We start from the raw sequence: 17,528 nt of genomic DNA on the forward strand, positions 1-17,528 counted from the left end.
GGAGGTGTTGGGAAGCAGCAGGAGGCTGATGGCGATGGGTGCAGCCTTTCATCCACTGCTGTCTCCCCCGCCCCCACAGAACTGAGCCTCCACGCCCTGCAGCATCCCAACCTCGAGGGCACGTCTGTGCTGGTGGGCTGTCGGTGCTTCCATTTAAGTGCCCTTTGTGTTCCTCAATATGGGCTAACAAATCATTTCCAAAGGCACTGACCGCCACCTCCCCGGGCAGCCCGTGCATCACCATCCTTTTGGGGAGGCCGTTCCTAACATCCAACCTGAACCTCCCCTGACACAACACGAGGCCATCACCTCGTACTACCACCGCTACCTGGGAGCAGAGCCTGGCCTCAGCCTCGCTGTGATCTGCTTTCAGGCAGTTATAGGCAGCGATGAGGTCTCCTCCGGGTCGCTCTGCCGGTCACCGCCGGGCGCGGGCGGCCCCGACGTGTTGGCAGCGCGGAGCGGAGGCGGCTGGGCCGGTCCGAGGGCCGGCAGAGGGAGCACAAGAGTGTGAGAATCCCACCTGGGAGCTGGGAGGGCAGAGGGCTGCGAGCTGCGAGCGCTGAGGGCGTCCGTTGTCTCAGTCAGGGTCTGCAGCATCACTGCCTTCGTGCAGGGGGAACCTCTGAATGCAGCCGGCAGCAGGCATTGATGGACACAATCTGCAGCAGAGGCGCAGGGAGGAAAAAGGCAAAGAGAGAAGGAATGAAATCACACTGGGCAGCTTGCACGGTCACCGTGGGGCAAGCTGCTGGGTTCTCTGCATGTGTGCAGAGCAGCAGAGCTGGTGTTTGTGACATCCTGCTGGGGTAGCACACCATTGTGTGCTTGGATGGGCAATCAGAGCTTATCTCCGCACTGCAGAGCCCTGAATATATACCTGAAGCCACCATGGAAAGAAGGAAGGAAGGACGGGCAGCAGCTGGGGCTGGTGGGACTGAATGGCAGCTCTGGGAATGTGTGGGCCATGGCCAGGGCTGATGTTGGGGTGAAAGAGTGGCAGTGTATGGCTGTGGCCCTGAGGGGCTCCAGTGGGTGCACTCCTGGGCTCAGCCCCACACACACACAGCAGCAATTGTGGCTTTCTCGCTGTTGGGCAATGAACGGGGCCTGAATATTGTTGTGCTTTTCAATAGAGAATGCTTTTGGATTGAAATGCCCTTGGTTGTGGCTGCTTGGATAATTTGTTGTGAATAAGGTTCTGTGCAAAGCTTGGTGTTTTCTATTTTGTTGCATAATAATTAGTGATTAGATTTTTCCAGTGTTTATCCTGTGCTAATCTTAATAGGAGCCTGAAATACCAGCAGTGGGCTGACATGAGCCAGCACCCATGTAAACTGAGGCATTAACTGCTTTCTACAGGCCAAGAACGTAGACCCATAGAATTCTTGGTGCTGGAAGAGACCCTTAAAAGCCATCTGGTCCAACTGCCTGCAATGAACAGAGACACCCACAGCTCCATCAGGACTCAGTGTGCTCCATCACCCAACCCTGTGAGCATGAGCTTTCTGCAAGCTCTGTAAACCAACTTATTCCCACAGCGTTCCTTGCCATCATTACAGCCTCATGGTTTTGGTAATGAAAATGAGGATGAGCAGCCCTTGGTGTTTACATGGAGCATTTACAGAACCAGAGCTATGCAGTTTCTGGCCTAAAAGAGAAGAGACATCAGAATTATTTAACATAATAATAACAGAAGTCATTTAGTAGAAGTACCTTGTAACAGATTCAGAGCATCTATTTGCAAGGAAATTTGCCTCTACGGGCACATCTGGGATTGCACTGATTAACAATGCAAAACCCAATGTGGAACAACAGACTAGATGGGCACAGCCAGGTCTCGCACTAAGATAGAGCAGGCCTAATTAAACTGTCTGGGACGAGGTTTGAAATAAGCCACAAAAAGAAAAGTCTACTGGAAACCGACGTGGTCGTGTCTGTACAGGGAGCTGCAGCAGCATTGAAGCCAATGCAAATTTGTGCTCAGACGAATCCTGCGGGGAGGGAACGGCTGCGTGTGCCGTGTCCTTGCAGAGGTTCACAGTCCTGCTTGCAGCACACCCTGCCTGTTGGTTTCTGTATGTAGTCGGGCTGTTGTGAAGCACTGACAGGGCTCTGAGTCCTCTGCTGCTCTAAGCCCAGTAGTGCAAAGGGAAGGCTCCAAGCAGCCAAAAGAATGGGGTGGGAAAGATGTTGGAGCATCTCCATTGGGGTATCTCCAGTGCAGCATCTTTAGTGGGGCATGACCAGTTGAGTATATCCAATGGAACATCTCCAATGCAGCATCTTCACCAGAGCATCACTATTTAGGTATAACCAATGGAACATCTCTATTGGGGCACCTCCAGTTGGGTGTCTCCCACAAGATATTTCCAATGGGGCATCTGCAGTGGGACATCTCATGAGGCACCTCCATGGAGCTGTGCTGGTGCCATCCAGCACACACAGGCACAGACACCGAGCAGGACAGCAGGGCTGCAGCAGCACAGTGAGCTGGGCAGCCTGGAAGGAGGGCTCATCCCACACGGGGTCAGGGGACCGGATCCAGCCAGCTCCTGCAGCCTGGGCCCAGGGGAGTGCAGGCAGCTCTGCTGTAAACCTTATTGTATATTTATAAACAGGGCCAGGCTGAGGGGACGACGTGGCTCTATTTACCCCAGTGGCATGTAAAAGTAAACAGCCCAGTGAGCTGATGATTAACTCCCCTCCCCTGCTTTGCTTTCGTGCCTTCTTATATGAATAGGAACATTCCTGTCTGTCTTTGTTTGCCCTCTTTCTGTGAGCACTGCTGTAAGAGCCTTCCCTGAGCTCAGACTGGGCCATCATTTGCTCACAGATCAAAACGATGCTGGCTGCCCTATGTCTGCACCCCAATACAGCCCTCTTTACCATCGAGATAAAGAAAATCTCCTCTCCATTTCCACAGACAAACAGGCAATGGAACTTTTGGGGATTTGGGACAGTCCCATGAAAAGAGAGACTTCACTGAGAGCTTAATCTCAAGCCAACTGGATGCATTCATCTACAGAAATGATTGACATAAATTAGAGATAAGAACATGCTCCCCCAAGCAGGCAGAGGCCGCTTGGCTGTGAAAGGCATGTCCTGCTCATGCGGTGAGTGGGAGGCTCTGCTTTCTTGCTAACAGTCAGTATTGCTGCGGGGTCTCACCCATCTCCTGCAGTGCTGTGCTGCAAAGTCAGTGTGGACACTTCTACCACCCACACTCACCAGGATCCAACAGTGCCGCTGCTGCTCAGCTCTTGTGCAGGGTCAGGGGCTGATCCCAAGTGAGCAACCAGCTGCTTTCCCCCCAGCAATAATGCCATGTGTAGCACAGTGTGCATGGCACCAGGTCGGGTTCTGGGGATGTGCCTGAATGTAGCGAGACCCAAAGTGTGGCCCATGAGGTCTTCAAGCATCTCTCTTGTGTGTTGGTGCTGCTGACTCAGGTTTGTGCAGCTGTGGGCTGTGAGGGCAGTTGTAGAGATGCTGCTTGGGGTGGCAGAAAGGATGGGGTTGAGACTCTGTGGCTCAGCACAGAAGGGGCTGCTCGGCCCCACAGCACCACTCCTTCCCCCCACCGCCTCACTGGGGCTGTGCTGGCAGCCAGCTCACTTCTTGCAGAGCTACCAAACCACATTTCATGAAGATGGATGGCAGAAGCCATTGTTGTCCCATGTTCAGCCATTTATTTGCTGGCGAGTCCCCAGGGGACTGGGAGGGAGAGGGGGAAAGTGGACCATAATGAGAGCAGAGGGACCCAGCCCGGCGGGGTGCTGGGAGCCTGGGCTAACCGCAGAGTGCTGCCCCAGACACCACTATTTTTAGGTTGTTGTCAGGCCAGCAGTTGGCTCGGAACAGCAGAGATGTGAAATCGGGGTCACGGGGATCCCATTGCCCTGCAGACAGAGCTGCTGTTGTGCACTTACCTGGTGTGGATAGAAAGGGCAGGAAAAATAAGGGCCTGAGAGTGATGCACCACTGATTTGCTCTGCAGGGACTCTCCTTCACAGTGCCTTGAGCCCTGCTCAGTCCCTGCCCCAAACCCTTGCTGGCCAGTGGCTGTGCCCCAGGAATCGTTGGTTCTGATCCCAGGACACAACCACATCCTCCAGGAATAGAAGATAACTGCTCCTTTGTAATGGCTGTCAATGGAGAGAGGAGTAATAACCATAGTGAGTGGGGTCACCTTTTGGGGAAAGAGCAGAGCTGGGTCTCCTGTGGACAGCCCTGTGTCCATGTGCAGGGCTGTGCAGGGCTGTATGAGCACACAGCATCTGCTCCTGCTCCTGGGCTGGGAACATTTCAAACAGGAGATATGAGAGCAGCAAATAATGAATCCCACACTCTGGTCTGGGCTCTCAGATGAATAATCATTGGTGATGAAAACTATGAGGCTCTGTGTGTCTGGGAGCTGAGGGTTTGCACCAACACCCAGCGGTTGTCCAAATACAAACAATGAATAAAATGAACCACAGCAAACTCAAGCTGGGGAAGGGGAGGGCTGCTCCTGCTCTGTCTCCCCTTTCTGTCATCAACAAGGGGACAGGGGCTGGGCGGCACAGGCACCGTGGTGGCCCGGCAGTGCCCCTGGGTGCAGGGGCCATCCCTGTTGGCACCAGGCAGCAGTGACACGGAGGGACCATGAGTGGCTGCTGGTTGTGTTTTTCTTGCCTGATGACTTGGCTGGTGGGTATTTCTTTAGGTAGCTGCGCTGTGCGATTTCAGCTTATCCAGCAAACTTTTTGTTCAGATCTCAGCTGTACTAAATTTGTGCAAAGCAATTCTCATGCTGACCAGATGCCACTGCTTCTAAAAATAGTCCAGTCTAGTCCGTTTTCCCAGCTCCTTGCCTTTTATCGGTCATACTTTTAATAGTCTTTGCCATATTTTAAGATGAGGAGTCATTTGTCCATGTCAGGCCAGCAATTACTGGGAACAAGAATCCTCCTTAGTTCCCTTGTAAGCCCACTCGTACTCCTACACAAAACAGACCAGCACAAAACCGGGAGCTTCAGGAGCTGCTTTTGCACTGCGATACAGAAGCATTGGGTGGGAGATGTGCCGTGCTGGGATGAGCTCAGGTTTTATTTGCAGAGCTCAAATGCTGCTGTGGATCCCATTGTCAGAGCTGAGGCAGCATCTGGAGTGGGTATAGGATGTTTCCAAGCCTCCCTGGAATGATGGGATGCTGTTCCAGTCTGGTCAGATGGAGAGACTGGGATGGGTGGGCTGGAGTGGGGTGGTGTGAGATGAGATGGGCTGGGTTGGATTGGGTTTGGATTGAGATGGGATGGGATGGGATATGACAGGATGAGATCTGGTAGGGTGGGGTGGGCAGAGGTGTCAGGCCTGTAGCAGACCCCTCCGGCTGTCATCTCAGTGGGAAGGGCTGCAGCACACAGGTAGGACTGCTCCATTTGATATCACAGGAGCTCTGTGGCTGTTGGACACCACATCTGCAATGAGTGCAGAAAACAGACACCGTCTGCGATGCTCTCTTGTCTCTAACATTCTGTTTCATGAAAAATGTATGCCATTTCAGAAGCATTTCTGCAGACACAAGCAGTTTTTAAGGACATTGGCATCTTCTGAGTATCCAGCAGTGTTCTTGAACATTGTGGCTTTTCCTGTGTTTATTTTTCCTCCTCCTGGACATTTTGCACAGCAGACAGGCCGCTTTTTTTTCCTTCTGGTTCTGCCTGCCCACAACCGATGTCCCAGAGGTGCAGTAGCGAAGCCTGCATGGGGCTGTTGGGATGCTGGCTGCAGCAGCGCCAGTGTTGTGCCCTGCATCCCCTGGATGAAGGCTGAGGGCTGGGAGTGCAGAGGGATGCCCTCTAACAAGGACCTTGCAGGGCTGAGAAACCCTGAGGGAAAAAGTAACTGGCACCCAAGGGATGGATTAGGGGTCTGGTTCCTGAGGCAGCCTTTTGGGGGGATGGCTGAAGAGAGCATTACAAAACACCACATTTTCTAGTGAACACGGGGAGCCGGTGGGCACGGGCTGCACAGTAGGTGGAGAGGATCCCATTGGGCTGTGCCTTGCTGGGATCCCCATTTTGTTTGCCATTCCCCATTCAGCCCCATTCTCCACCACTTCGGCTACGGCTGTGAGCCCGGTTTGGGGATGCTGGTGCAGATAAGAGCTTTGACAGCAGGTGAGAACGGCGATGTCCCGCTGCTGGGTGCCCCTACCCGGCAATAACAAACACCGCACCGCGGCCTCCTCCTCCGCAGCTGCTGGGAGGGCACGGAACAAACAAACGTCTGAACAAAGCTTTCCAGGAACCCCTCGTTTCCTCCGGCAGCCCCCGAGGACGCGGTGAGGAGCAGCCGGACCCGGCACACCGTAAAGCCGTGCGTCCCATCGAGCCTCTGCGCCGTAACGGCGAGGAGCCGCGCTTGGCCCCATCCCCCGAAGCAGCGCTCCTGCCTTCCAGCAGCCCGAGGGGGGGTTCGGCCGCGGGGAACACAGCACTCGAGCTTCTGCACGTTGGCGTGTCGGGGGAAGTGCTGATGAAGCATTTGTGCTGAGGCTCTGCCGAGCAGGACGGGAACATGAGCGGCGTGCTCGTTCCCAGAGCTCCTCCAAACATCTCCGCCAGGAGTGGGCTGCATAGAAATCATCCATAAGAAGCTTAACGTTCCGGAGCAGGTGGAAAAGGGCAGGGCTCAGAAACTACTCAGAGAGCAGGCAAAGGGCCCGGCTGCAATTGCTCTTCATTTCAAGAGCCCGGCTCACTTTCTGCACTCTGTGTGGGTTGGCACAGGGCACGACAGCAATTTCAGATTTGATTAAATGATTGGGCAGCATTCCTATGTTAAATGATGATGTGCTGCTATCTGTGCCGAGCTCAGGAGATCACAGCTGGATCCATTGCAGCCAAAGAGTGGTGTAACAGGAGGCGTCATTAAGGAACTAAACAAGAGGGTGAAGAAAGCCAATTTGTTGTGTTGTTGCCCAATGAGCACACCTGGCAAGTGAGGAACTAAGTAAGGAGCATTATGGATGAGCACAGATGTGTGTTCTGACCTTTGGGAACCCAATCCAGATGCAAACACTTCAGGCAGGACCCCACTTCCCACGGCCAAACCTTCAAATATAGTTCAGCCACATGAATCCCCTGTGCCAGCCAACACCTGTAGAGGCAGCTCAGGGCTTCTTGAAGGCACTCCCAGCACAAGGATTACCTTGCTTTTATGCTTGCTGCCATTTTGTGAGCTGCTGTGAGGATTAGAATCCCAGTTCTGGGAGGCTGTCACCTGCTTGGAAGGATGGGGACACAGGGGATGTTGTGGCCCAGGGCTGCTTCAGCCTTTCTTTTCTCCACACCTGAAAAGACACCTCTGGAAAGTGTGGCTTTCCAGTGTGATCACCCCTGGCCACAGAGTGGGGTCCTGCAGTGTCCTCACGTCACCCTGTCCCCTGCCCTGCCTGGCTCCAGGCAGCATTTTGCTTTGCCACAGTGTATCTACATGTTCAGGACAATGTTCCCCCAACCTTCCTATTGCCACTCTGCTATTTCCAGCAGGCAGTTCCCCTCCCTCCAAGAGATAAAACAAGCCCCAGGCTCACAGGGCTTAGTAGCACCGAAGGGTTTTATTGCCCACTCATTGAGCTCCTATCAGCCAGATGAGAGCCGTCCATTCAAAGCCAGTTTACAGCAGAGCCTTTATTTTTGCTTTTAAAAGCATCTGGATATTAAAAGTCTCCTTTGGCTCTCATCCACTTTGCAGAGGGAGCCAACCCTGTCGTCTGGCCAAGCAGCCCCGCTCTGCAGGGCCGTGTGGATCCAGTGCTGGGACATTCTTCTGCCTCCAGCAGACACAGGCGGCTGGCTCCAACCCAGCAGCTCACAGACTTCCCACGCCGGGTGTTGGGTTGGTCCTCACTCTATGACAGGGACACTATGGGACATCACAGCTGTCGGTGCTGCCCCCAGCTCTGGGACATTTGCCAGGTGATGCCAACTTACACTGAGAGCTGTGGTCCAGCTGGTGCACGTAGGGTTCACCCCAGGGGAACCAATGCCAAATAGGGGTTATTTCTTTCAGTTTTGAGGTGGCTGCAGGTAGGTGTTGGCCACCCAGAGGATACATTGCTGCTGTGGATCCATGGCATCCTGGTCATGGTGCACAGACACTGAGGAAGAGAGGGCTTGGGTGGGCAGTTCCTTCCTTGTGAGACCCTCTGAGGGTTCTATGCCAACACTGGGCTCCTCTGTACCACCAAAACTCTGTGGAAATTAGGATTGCCCTCGGCCCCTCTTCCCTTCAGGGTTGGCCAACCATGATTTGCAGGAGATGAGTCTCACAGGTGTGCTCTGCCAGGAGTGGAAGGAAATGCACCATTTGGCTGTGGGGGAAAGGCCCATTTCAACCCTCCCAAGGATCAGGCACTGGGAGAAGTGAGCAGAGGCTCTTCCCTAATCTGTGCTAAGCTCTCACAAAGCCCTGTTGCATATTCTGGACACTTCAAAAGGCTCAAAGCTGAAACAACCATAGTCAGATGCTCATGGCAATGGCAATGTGCCTATCTTCCCCTACTGGGATTCAAGTCCTTCTTTCAAAGTATGGAAGCATTACATCTTTCCAAAGAAAGGGCTTCCTGAATTATTCCAACACTGAGAAACATGGTGTATTTCCTTCTCACCTGGCTCTTCCTGGCAGTTCAACTTATTGGCTGGAGCTGGAGCCACATCAGAATGGGATCCTGCACTCACAAGGACCAACAGCTTCCAGAGTGACCAACACTGCCTCCAGAAACATTGGCCAATCCCCTGAGTGTTGTGTGGTGTACAAAGAACACAGTCAAGTTACATCTTTCTTTTGAAGTCAACTTTAACTTAACCATGGCTTTGGACCTTCAAAAACCCCAATCTTTTCCAGTTTGTCTTCCAACACAGCTCCTTACCTTACCTGTCTCCCACCACAGAATCAATCGTTATGAACAGAAACCAAATGCTTGATGCTAGCAGTAACACTAGAGGGCCCTGCTTCCCCTATGCTCTATGGGCAATGACTTAAGACATTTAGAGCCTCCAGGTGTAATGTAAAGCACTCTGAAACTGCACACTGGTGAGATGAAGGCTGACCAAGATGGTACCATTTACATTAAGATAATCAATCTGTAGCAGTAACAGAGTGGAGATTGTCCTCCCTCAGCCTGACCCATAGATCTCACTTCCACGAATTCAAGCATGAAGATGCTGGAAAAGGAAGACCCACAGGTTGGTTCATCTTGCTGTTAACTTTTCATCCATCATTTACATGGTTTGCTGTCTTATTCTCTTGAAGCAATAGCCTGAAAGAGGAGAGAAGGAGGGATGGGAGGAAGTCCTGGGATCTGTATGAGGTTTTATTCCTTAAAAATAATGATTTACTGGCCCCTTGGGTTGTGGTCTTTGTTCAGCACGGCACTGTCTATTCTGGTTGCTCACATTGGAGGTGAGCAACCAGAATTCCTTTCTGCATCCTTTCTTCCATTCCTTTCTGCAATGAAAATGCAGAACTCATTACATTACTGACCACTTTCTCTTCCATCCCAATTGTACACTGCGTGTAAAGTGATAGGAAGGCTATTTGTGTTGGGATGTATCTAACGGGATGGAAAGGAGTCAGCTGCATGGTGGGGAGGACAGTAAGTGCTGCAGGTTCTGTTCTGCTAACAGGTGTGCTTTAAGACTTGTACATCCAACAGATGCCAACGTGCAGCTCATCCACACCAGGTTCTGTCCTGGAAACATGCACACATCCTTTCTTCCTGCCTTCACTAAAAGAAGACAGGGTTCAGCACTGCTGCACTTTCTGTAACTCTCCCCTCACCCCACTATGGGCTCTGGTAGAGCACCCACATTGCTGTGAAAACATCCTTGTCTGCCTTAGGGCCGAGGCTGGCAGGGCTGCTCCTTGGGGTGTTTAGCATCACAAGTGGGGAGACCACAGCAGTGAGAAAGAGAGACACAAACCCTCCTTTCTCAACGTCTTGGCTAAAGCCCAAATTGCTTAAACAGCTCTGCCAGGGGCTGATTCCCCCAGAGCTCATCTCTGGCTGCTATAAACCCGGGGCTGTGTACACGAGGTCTGCTGTGCATTTCATGCCTCTGTAGGAACACGAAAGCCATCCTAGCCAGCCCTCTAGCGGTCCCAGGTGGGGCAATGGGGCCGGATCCAGGCACAGGGGTCTGAGCAGCGCAAGAGGACCAAGGGAATCTCCCCTGCAGCCTACAGCCCGTGGAAGCCATGAAGCAGCGCCCAGCAGGCAGCCCAGGAGCAGAGGGACATCCCAGCTGTGCACAGGAAGGACATCCAGATGGGGACCATGGGAGGTGCCTTCCTGGTGAGTTCGTAGAAGTGTGTGTGTGTGTGGGGAAGGGCTATTCACAATTTAATGTTTTTTCCCCCTTTTTATTTAAGGGAAAGGGGAAAAGAATTTAGGATGATAGAAGTTGTGCCAGTGGGTAAATGGAAAGGTCTGTTGATCTTGCAAGACCGCTGGTAAATAATTTAACAAAGATCTCTAACAAGTATCACTCTGAAGGGGAAAAAAATAGGTCCACTTTAAACACTGCTTTTCCAATTTGGATGCCTAAATCAGTATTACAGCCCTTTAAAACAGCCAGACTCTGCAGGAATTGCCGTAGAGTCAGACAGGCTGCCAAGTGTAAAAGAGAGAAATGTGAGAAACCCCATCAGAGGTAAACATGGGGTGACCTCCCTTCCCCCAGAAGAGCTCATCCAAGCTTTGTAGACCAGCAGAGGTGTTGAAGCAGAAGGCTTTACCCTGCCCACCCACAGCTGCCATGAGCTCTCTGTGGCTGTTCTCCATCACAGGATTCTGCAAAGCTCTCAATAATTGCATGGAAACACTGTAAGTATCCCCTTTACCATCTCCATCCTGCAGACATCCTCACCTTCATCTGCTTTGAAGCCACAGGAGCAGCTTGTGCAGGAGTGTGGCTTCCCCACAAGGAGAGCCCAGGGGAGGGAGTGTGAGGCAATTAGTCACTGTAACACTGTGCCTAATGAGGCTACAGAATTAGGAGCTGCCAGGTCCCTGTAAAGCACAGTGCTCTATGTAACTCGGGATGCAGTTGGAGGAATCTGGCTGGTCTTTTACTCCCCTAGTAAATCATTCACCGAGGCCATCTGTGAAACATGAGAAGAGCAGCTCCCACCCAAGATTCCTGATTAGCAAAGCTTGGCTGGAAAGGAGCTGTCCTGATAAAGCTGAGATCAGGTCCAAGCCCTCACCATTTACTTCTGGGGAGACAGATGGGTGGGTTTCCCATGGCGATCCTATGGGGCACAGGGAGAGCACCCAACAGGAACCCAGTATCACAACAGCCAGGACTGAGCCACAGTTTGGTTTGAGGAGGCACCCATCTGGAAAACAACGTGCAGCTGAGCCCAGAACACAAACTTCTCCTGGATCAAACCAGTGTGGTATGAGATTGTGTCTGCTGAGGAGGAAGATGTCATCCAGACCTCTCCACACCAGCGTGCTTATATGTATCTATGTCCCCCACCCTGGCATTGCCCTGTGCTTAAGGAGCTACCAATCCTTCTCCACAGGCACTACTGCTAATCTGGGAGCAACAGAAAGTCCTTAGGCAAATACTTTACAGTGCAAAACAAATACAATTTTAGCTTATGGGAGAAATGGGTTGAACACTTAACCACAGCCTTTAAGAACACGAGTTACAAACTACCTCCTCCATGAATTAAGCCAATATGGTTTTCCACTTTATTTTTTCCTTTAAACCATCTATTTTTCCCGAAGTTTTAGGAGCTACAACTCCCAGGTGACTCCAGAGCCAGCAAGAACAGAGTGTTTCAAAGTGGAGGATGAGCTGCTCCAACTCCTGGAGCCAAATGCTTAAAGGGAAGAGAAGCAAAAGTCCACAGAGGAGACAAAATGAGTAGGTCCCAGCATTGAGCTTCATAAACCCAGAGTTACATTGGCTTGGGGCACCTTGCAGATGCACAGATATGGTTGGGAGAACACACCCTGGGCTGAAGCTCAGCAGTAACACGTCTGGTTTAGTGTTGAAGCCTTCTGAAAGCCTTGGCCCAAAGTATGATGATCAAGATAATGACCAAGAGATGCTTGGGAAGCTGTGGGGCAAAAACAGTAGGAGCTGTAGTTCCTCGGAAGCCAGAGATCCCCTTTGCTATGTGAACTTGAAGCAATGTTTGGGGAGATAATCCCTCAGTGCTGTGCTCAGTGAGGTTTAACTCTTCCCACTGTTTTCCTTGGCTGCCTTGAGGTCAGGTCCTCAGATCTGAGCAGAGCAGCATCTCACCAACCCTCACACTGACCAACCTGCGAGCAGCCCTTTTTCTTTCATGGAAAGAAGTAAACTGAAGCCAATAAGACTGTAAGTTGCTTTATTTTACTGCTAAAAACCAAGGGTCCTTTCTGCTTCCTCAGTATACAACTGTTGGGTTTCATTCAAGTAATTGTTCCAATGGATAGTACTATACTATTATGACTGGAGGGCTAATTACTAGTATGCTGCACTACATTCAATAACCTGAAGCCAGCATGAGTTGTCACTCCCATGGGAGGTTCAGCTGTTGGAGGAGCCAACATCGAGTTGCGTGATCGGCCCTGAAACCTTCTCCCCTAAGTTCCAGCTCAGGAGAACAAGTTGTTCACCAAGTGCTGAATTCAGCCTTGGAGTGACTCCAGTGAAAACAAAAGGAGTAACAACAGGAATGGATTAGGCCCAATTGCTTTCACATTTCTCCGGCTTGAATTTCCAATTGCAGTACTACAGGAGGAGTGAAATAAAAACCAACAAACCACCATATGGCACAATGACAAACCCACTTCAGCACATCGGCCTCCCTGTGGAAGTGCACCCAGGTGAGATTCCATAAGCTTAACCATGAGCAAAACCATGCTGTCACCTGGCAGAGGTGATGCATATTCCTACTTTTGTCTCTTTGTTATAAGGATGTTTTTCACAATATGGGCAGATCCATCCTATGGTTCAAGGCTGCTATACTTTTGACTTCTGACCGTATGCACGCACGAACAAAACGAGTGTGTGCCAAGCTGAGATAGCAAATCATGAGGATTCCATTTCACAAGAACATGGTCAGTGAGATTAAATGGTGTGTGCTCTGTACGGAGCCCATTTCCATGCACGGGGGGAGTGGGCACAGTCTCTCCTCCAAATCCTTATCTGGTAGCTCATCTCTTTGGCAGCTCTGAGTCTATGGATGTGAACCAACAGCAAAGGAACATGGACTGAGATAGAGAGCTGCACGCTCCTCTGACAGCGCTCATTGCAAACCATTCCTCTACAAAGAAATATAAACAAATCTATGGAACATCGCAGAAGCCCAAAGCATTAAGTGTGAGGGCAGGTCTGACCCAGGGGAGCTTTGCAGGGTAAATGCAGAGCCCCGTCCTGCTGCCACGCTGGAAGCAGAGGAGCCGGGCTCAGCTGCTATCTAGCTGAGAAATCACAGCGCATTGTTTGAAAACTTATCGGGAGTGAGTGGAATTGTGAATGAGCCTCAGCCAGGCAGCTGGCAGGCTGCGAGCACACAATGCCTGCTGAATCTGCACTTCCTGCTGGAGACGTGCGAAGGAGAAGGCAAACTATGAACGAGCGGAGGAAGCTCTCCCCACCAGCAGGAGCTACGTGAGGGGCTGGGGGAAGGCAGAGCTCCCAGCAGCAGGACAGAGCTGGGGGCTCTCCCAACACAACCTACGGCCAAAGCAAGGCGTGCTCCTGCCAAGCGCTCACCTGGGCACCAGGTTGCAAAGCTGAAGCTGTTGTGAATGCTCCAAGGTCTGCGTGTGCCCGCACCGAGGAACGGCAGCGCGATGCCTGCGGTCTGATGGAATGCTGCAGCATCAGCACTTCGGGAGAAATCCACTGCAACAAGCTGAAATGTGTCACAGCATGCTTCCAAACTGCTTCCCGGGTGGGGAAAGCAGCCTGGAGGCAAAACACCCCGAGCACAGCTCCCCTGAGAGTGAGGCCTTTCATTTATTTCAGGTTGTTGGTAAAGCTGAGCACAGTCTCCTCTAGTATGGGAACGTGTCTTTCTTATGACCAAAAAGCTCCACCTCTTTATTTTAATCCGCTTTAATCCTGTAAGCACAACGAGGTCCACATGTCAGCAGCCCTGGGAGGAGGTGGGTCCCTGAGGGTGGAAAGAAAGACAACAACACAAACTCCAGCACAGAAGCTGCAGGACAGACTCAACCCCAGCTGAGGTCACGCTGCTCGTTGAGCACCGGCCCATGTTTGCAGGCCGTGGCACCATCCAGTGGTCACACAGGCACCCATTGGGTTCTCCTGGCCCACTGCACCAACACAGTCAGAGCTGTGCTGCGTGAGCTCATGCTTCCAACCAGTGCAAGCAGGGTGTTGGTGTGGGAGCTGCCAGTACCTTCTCAGTGCCCACACCATCACATCGCTCATCTGCTGCGTTGTAACAAGGGGGAAAAAGTGACCACCAGCCATAACAATCCTCAAAAGACAAATGTTTCCTATTACAGAACTGGTCCTTGTGATCTCTTTGATGCTCTCTCTCCTGCACAAACAAAGCTGTTCCTTTCCCAGTCTGTTCTTGCACACGAACAAGATGTTACATGTGCTATGTGTTGTGCACATCTCGACTTATTTAAAGCACATTTGTCCCAACTCTCTGCACTTTCCTCTGCACACCATTCAATCAATACTCACGTATCACAGGCACAGAGGCATTTTTATTCTACTTCTCCCTGCCACAACGTTTTGTCCTCCCAATTCATAGAGGTTCTGCTGACAAGTAATGCTGTCACTTAACTGGGGTTGAGAATGAGCAGGGAGGTGTATGAGTTTTCCCCATGATGCTGGGGTGCTCAGAGAGCAAAGGGTTTGCTTCCATTTAGATATGCAATCTGGATTCATTACCTTTGGTTATTGATACCCACCTGCTTCTTACCTGTGTATTACAGACTCATACTTCTACAGTGGAAGAATTGTTGACCAGGCATTGCATTGATAAACCATTATAGTTCTCACAACAAAATTAAACTGCAAACCATTTGGGGCGAGGACAGCCTTTTTTGTCCCAGTACAATGGGGTTTTCGTAATTCGCCTTATAAACAACCCCAATACAAATAATAGGCTGGCACTTCTGCTGCCAGCTCGTTTAATGCTGGGGAAAGTTTACAAGTAGTGCAGGCAGCTGCAGAATGGAGGGAGCTTAGTTAGGTGGTGCGAGGGTTCATTTGGTCAGCTGCTGCAAAACCAAACCCCACCATTGTCCCCAAGGTTCACGTTGAAGACTCGTGTTGTTTCACAAGTTACTTTGACACAGACTGCTGCATAAGCTATACCCAAACACCCTGCGGGATTGGAACACAATGGATAATTCTTTTAGAAGACACACATTTCATTATCAGGAAAACAATCACAAATCCCAGACTGTGTTATATTCCCCAGTGAGAGACATTCCGGGGTTGGCCAAGTCCACCAGGAGTTTACCACTGCTCAACCTGTGGTCATTAACAGCCCACAGTTGTGTTGGTGTAAGAGGTAAAAATCTTCCATGGTCACTAATGCACGTTCTTTGTTCATAGCAAGGGCCGACCTACTCGACCTCTCTTTATAATGTAAGAGCAAAACATTTGCTCCAGGTTGAAAGGAAAATGCTGGCCCAACACGTCAAGAGTCAGAACTTAAAAGCCCTACCAGCCCCATATCAAAAGGCTTTAAGGTCTAAAAAACAAGTAATAAAAAGCAGCTTTAATGCAACAAAGGTTTGGACTGAGACAAATCCACTGGCTTCACTTCTGCTTAAGTAAGTACCCAGCGTGTACTCTATGACAGCCTAAAGGTCCACGTTACAAGGGGAACTTGTGTCCTCTGTACTTCAGGGGATGGCAGCACTGAGCCAGCAGCTCCGCTCACTGAAGACTCTTCATTTGCAGCAGGAGTGTGAGCTTAAACCAGCTGTGCAGCCTGCTTACTGCTCCTGAAAACAGGCCTACCCAGAGATGTCATCAAGGGCCCAGCTGTGACTGAGATAAGCAGAGTCCTTAGAGAAAGGTGAGCACCAGCCCCATGCCCTCTGCAAGGAGGGCTTTTAAATGAAGCCAAATGCTGCTTGAGTTTTGACCAGCAAGGCCATGGGCTGAGCAACACACTCCTAGGCCTGACAAGCAGCCTTTACCTGTGAGCTGGAACAGCCCACACGCTCATGAAAGACTCAGATGCCAGAAACATTCTGTATTTGAAAGCTGGATAAAGCAGATCTGCACTCAGGGTTAAAGCTCTTATCTATACTTGAGGAGCTCATTGCTACATCCTTCAGCAGCTCAGTGGGTCACTCAGTACCTTCAGTGACCCACCTTACATCAGTCACTACATTTGCTAAGAATGATGTAACAAATCTCGAGCCATTCTGAAACACTGAATGGCAGGCAAAGCCCCTTCCCTCTTATGGACTGTTGCCATTTATACACCAGCCCTGGAATGCAAGAGAGGGTCTGTATAGTGCCACAAATATTTATTGGACTTTAAGCCCACTACATTATTACTTCCCTTGGACTCAGTGCAAGAGTGAGCTTTCCAATAGAGCCTGCAGGACTCAGATTTACACCCTCATGGACAGTTTAATTACTTTCATTGCAGGAGAAAGTATTTAATCACATGCAGTCAGAATAACAGCCCCTTAAATAAAGCCTTTAGGGCCCGTGATCCCCGATCTGAAATGCAATGAATTAAATGTAACACTCATACTGCCATCCATTCCCTGATTCAGAACATTTGATACTATCAAAACAGAGTTCCACAGCTGATATATACAGTCTAACCCACTGGTATAACCCTTCCAGCACATAAGGCTGCTGAATGAGGAGTCAAGCATACTTCAGGTAAAAGCTAATGGTAACTAGTTCACATACTGAAACCACTCCATCTAAAAGGTTGCTTGAACACCATTGGTGTTGGCTGCTATTTTCACTTCTCTGTGGTCACCACGTTAGAAGCATTTGAGCACTGGTGATTCCCAGCAATAGGTCTGCATCAGTGGATTCCTATTTCAAAAACAAATAAATAAAGAGGGTGAGGAGAGGCAGGAATTCTCAGCCGCTCGTTACAGCAACTCAGCACAACTCAGTCTGTTGAAGTCATAAGAACCCACCGTGCTGCGTCAGTGGTTATCTATTAAAGCTGACTCCCAGCACCAGCTGGTGTTCCTCCCCAAAGCGCTATCTAATTCATTACACACCAGACAGTTAATAAATCCTCAACTCCAACTCGCAGTCAGTGCATGCAGAGCGCCCCGTCCCAGCTCTTCCACTTCAATCAAGATTGATTCTGCAAGCAGCAGAAACTCACATGCAGTTAAGTACAAATATCAGCTGTCAGAGTAGCCTTCCCCCAGTCAGTTCCAACACAAACAAGTGGTATTACGGCTGGGTATGGATGAGAACACAGTCCCACAGGGGACCCATTACAACGACAGTAAGACACTTCATTCTGAAACAACAGACAAAGCACGGGTG

Source organism: Coturnix japonica, chromosome 4, assembly GCF_001577835.2.
Source record: "Coturnix japonica isolate 7356 chromosome 4, Coturnix japonica 2.1, whole genome shotgun sequence".
In the NCBI taxonomy this organism is placed as follows: Eukaryota; Metazoa; Chordata; class Aves; order Galliformes; family Phasianidae; genus Coturnix; species Coturnix japonica.